Below are 4,931 nucleotides of genomic sequence, written 5' to 3' on the forward strand. Positions count from 1 at the left end.
TATATTTATCTCACTGCACTGGAGCTCGTTTGCGTTTGCGTTCTTCAATCTTTGTACTCCCGAGCAGGTTGAGGTGGTCTCCACCCATGTGAGACCACCACTCATGTGCAGATTTTAAGGTTCTCTTTTTAGTTTTTAAATCTCTTAACGGTCTCGGTCCTTCTTATCTGTCTGATCAGCTTTTACCCTATAAACTCTGGCGGACCCTGAGGTCCTCTGGCCTTTTAATCATTCCCAAAGTCAGAACCGTAACCCACGGTGAGGCATCAATTCACTACTACGGCCACGTCTGAGGAACAGCCTGAAGGAAAACCTCAGGGTTAGAGACTGTTGATGCTTTTGAAAGCAGGCTCAAAACATAAATGACCAATTCTAACTTTAATAATTATTTCTGGCATTATCATGATATATTGTTTCATATTATTATATTAAGTTATGAAATCTCCTGGGATGTTAAACTATAGTATTATATTGATATAATAGTATGGTGATATAATTTGGTTATATGTTATAATATTTTATACAAATTATGTTATATTAGGATATTACTATATTTATTATGCTATATTTATATGATATCATGCTACACCACTCTATATGATAATTATTTGTTCACTCTCGAATTAATATTCTCAATTTATGTATCTATTTTCATCACCTTATTTACACTCAAACACGGCACACACACACACACACACACACACACACTGATGCTGTCTTTTGTCATTGTAAAAAAAAAAAGAAAAAAAAAAGAAAGCAAGCTCAAGACTCACCTCTTTAAATTGGCTTTTAGCTGACTCCTTTTAGTATTTCTTGTATGGAGGGAATGCACAAGATGTCACAGATTTGACTTCACAGCGGGTTACGCCCACTGAGTGTCAGAAAGACTGAGTGGCAGCGTAAACTTTCAGTTTGAGCAACTGGAAAACATCTAAAATGGGAAAGAGCTGTTGTGCGATCAACTGTACTCATAGATTTAGCAAGAAATCTGAGTTAATCGTTTTACAGACTGCCGAAAAATAAGCTTAAAAGAGACAAATGGATCGCTGCAATTCACAGAAACAACTGGATTCCAGACACCGAAACGTGGATTTGTGGTTCCCATTTTGTATCAGGTAATGTTGGATTTTGAAGACTTTTGTAAGCCTTCAAGCTTTGCCTCGTGTATTTCCCCAACGTAGAAATTAAGTACATATAAATATCAGGAAACTGGATTTGTGCCCAAATATTAATGTCCATGCACCACTGGTTCCTGGTACCTGTACCAAATATTAATGTCCATGGACCACTGGTTCTTGGGGTAACTGTACCAAATATTAATGTCCATGGACCACTGGTTCTTGGTAACTGTACCAAATATTAATGTCCATGGACCACTGGTTCTTGGTAACTGTACGGGTCACTGTCAAGTCCAACTGCCTTTAATTTAAGCCCATAATCAGCTGTTATCCCGTCTTCTCCACTAGTTGCAGCTGTTTTTGCTGATGTTTTACCACTCAGTGTGAGTAATGGGGCTGGTCCAGTGGGGAAGTGACGTCAATGCAGACCCTCTATACCCTTTTTTTAACTAGCTGTTCTTGTTGTTTTAATCCAGGACTTACGGTTTTAAGTTGTTCTTATATTTGTTTTAGCAAATATATTAATATTTGTTTTCTAGACTTACTTTTAGGATTTTATGTTTTACTTTTAAACTCTTTTAGTGTGTATTTTAACCTGATAGCCTATCTTATCTTGCTTTCTTGTAGCTTTTAGCTCCTGTGTTTTCCTCATGGGGAGGGGGAGTATTAATAAGTTTTATGTTTTTTAACGTTTTATGTAAAAGCAACGCAAGGCAAGCTTATTAGTATAGCACAATTCAACACAAGGTAATTGAAAGTGCTTTACATCAACATTAAAAGCTGCAAGACACAATTAAACAGTAAATAACAAATAAGATAAGAAAAGAGGTAAAATAATAAAAAGCTAAAGTTGTTAAACAGTAAGGGCAGTAGAGTACAGCAGGTACATCTCATTCTTACAATGGCAAGAATTACGTTTCTATACAGTCAAAATGTACAAAGACCGGGTCAAATACAGTATTACAAAAGTAATCTGTGCCGATTTGTGCGGTGAATTAAACCAACCAAAGCACTTTGTTGGATTTTATACATGCATGAAAAGCGCTTCTATTGATTTGATTGGCAGCGTAGATCTGCACCAGGTCCTCTGGTGGGATGGATGAGCTCCTCCTTCTGGTGCTGCTGCTGCTCTGAGCGCTGACCACCCCTCAGGAAACAGGGGACCTATTATGAAAAACATGTTTTCTCTTGCTTTAACATATATAAAGTGGTTTCCCCTCAGCCTGCCAACTCAGAGAAGGAGGAAAGTAACCAAATTCTGCAGTGTCTGTACAGCCGCCCGGGTGAGCCGTCCAGTGTGATGTGGATCTACGAGCTGTTCAGATTCTGCTCCCGTCGTTACGTAACCAAAATGCAAACCACGCCCACAACTATAAAACCGTGTAACTGTATGTGAGCGTCCGACTATCGTAGCACTGCGTGACATCGGACGCTCTCTGTCCATCTCCCTCCAGCAGCTGCCACTTTATTGAGGTTTCTGTAGTGAAATGAGGAGGAATCATAGAGATAACTTCTCATTTCAACTAACTGGATCAGCCGTTCCTCATCATGACTGTTTCCTACAACGCTTCCAACTGGCTCAAAATGCCGCGTCGCGCTGCGGCCAGTTAGGACAGTCTAATAGAAAATAAAGCAATGGAATTGTTTATGTTGCTGACACTCGCTCCTATCGCATGGAGTTAGGACACGACAACTCCACCGGCCGGAGCTTCCACCATTTTTTCGTAGCGGTGTATCGCGTCATTCAGGCAGCCAATCAGCACAGAGCCTCATTATCATAGCCCCGCCCACTCAGAATCCTGCATAGATAATGAGGTTAGAGACTGGGAAGATAAAGACATGGTTTAGAGGCTGAATTCATAATTTATTTAGCAAAAACAATCAAAAGCTTGTTTTTAAGACATTCAAGGCCTGTTTAAAATAGGGATAGATTAAAATTAAAGATTAAAATAGTCAGCATGGGACAGTTGGTTCCTGCAAGTTAGCCGTCATACAATCTCTACGTTTCTCTGTGATGAAATGCTCTGAGCAGGTAAACCGGTCCGGCGCTTCACGTCTTCCAGCTCCAGTTCTCCTCCCAGCTGATGATTCATCCCTTCATCCAGACATCAGTCTGTGACGATTTGCACATCTTATAAACTCATATTTTTATGCACAATAAAATCTTTCAACTGATGAAATGTACAACCTAAGACAAAGACACGGTAGCTTTGAATTTGATCCCAGAAGTTCAGAAAAGGTGATGTTTGCTGGTGTGGAGCTTCTGTTCTTTTATTAAGGTCTTCTTTTAATTACAGCACTTGTACATCTGAGGATCTGGCCTGGTTCTGTGCGTACAGAGACTTCTCCAGAATATTATCTCTCCCTGATGATATGTTCTCAATTTAATGCTGAAAAACATTATTCAATTTCACAAGTCCTTGATTTGACCCAGATTTGACTGAATATCAGTGTTGTGCATGAACGAGTTCAAATGAACGCGTTCATTGAACACGTTCATTTCTGTGAGAACGTTGAACTGAACGCAACATATTTGCAAATAAAGAACTTGAACGTGAACTTGTTCATTCTGCAGATCACAAACTGGAATTTGAACTGTTCAGATTATGTGAGTTTCAGCTTCACTGTTTAGGTCCAATTATTACGGAATAATCCTCCTTCTCATTTCACCAGCGGGCGGCGCGCACATTTAAAATACTCCACGAGCCCGGTGCAGTCTTTACGAATGAAGGCTGATTTATGGTTCCGCGTTAAATCGAGCCGTAGCCTACGGGTCAATCACTCTGTTGTGACTCAGATGCTGAAGCGTGTTTTTTTTTTCAACAAACATGACTGCAAGAGTGTGAAGTCTTTTCTGACCCATTGTTTGACGCAGCCAGGAGTGCAGCCGACCCAGTGCACTCACACACCACAGTCATTTTTTGCTCCCAAATATTTTGAAGTTACACAGATTACATTTTGGGTGCATATGTGACTAAAATGGTTGCTATTTAAAGCCCTGAAAAAAATTACTAAATTACTTGAATTAAAGTTATTAGCAGGGTAACTCGTGTTTTATTCTTATTGAATATACAAATCTTTTTCTACGATAAATAAAGAGAAAAGGGTGTCACTAAAGTTAATATAAAATTTAAAATATATACATATAAGGATCTGGCATGGAATAATCGTGTGAATTTCGAGCGAAGCACTGCTTTTAGCTGCGAGTCCTTAACAATCGAAAAAGTTCCCAGAAAGACCAAGAAGACCCAACAGCCCCGAACGACCCCAGTCCCTGCTGTACCTTCAGGGGTCTGATTTCCCAGAAACAGGTAGAAACACTGATAATGGACTACGTTGTTGGAGATTTACAGCCTCTGAGTAAAGTTGAAAAGCCACCAGGACAATACATGATTATATACAGCAGGGTCTTCAACCCTGGTCCTCAGGACCTCCTGTCCTGCATGTTTTAGATCATGGGTCGGCAACCCAAATGTTGAAAGAGCCATGTTGGACCAAAAACACAAAAAACGAATATGTCTGGAGCCGCAAAATGTCTTGTATCAGCCTTAGAATGAAGACAACACATGCTGCATGTTTCTATATTAGTTAGAACTGGGGGAAGATTTTTTTTCCATTATGCACTTCGAGAAAAAAAGTGGAAATTTTTTTTTTATTTTTTTTTTTTTTTTAATATTTTTTTTTATCCCCGATTTTTTACCCATTTCATCACCCAGTGCTCATACCTAAGTAACAGTCCTGGACATTGCTCTCCTCTGCCAACCCAGGGAGGGCCCTGCACTGAGCTCAGGTCTCCTTCTTATCCTGAGGAGT

This window comes from Cololabis saira, chromosome 10, assembly GCF_033807715.1.
Source record: "Cololabis saira isolate AMF1-May2022 chromosome 10, fColSai1.1, whole genome shotgun sequence".
Lineage (NCBI taxonomy): Eukaryota > Metazoa > Chordata > Actinopteri > Beloniformes > Belonidae > Cololabis > Cololabis saira.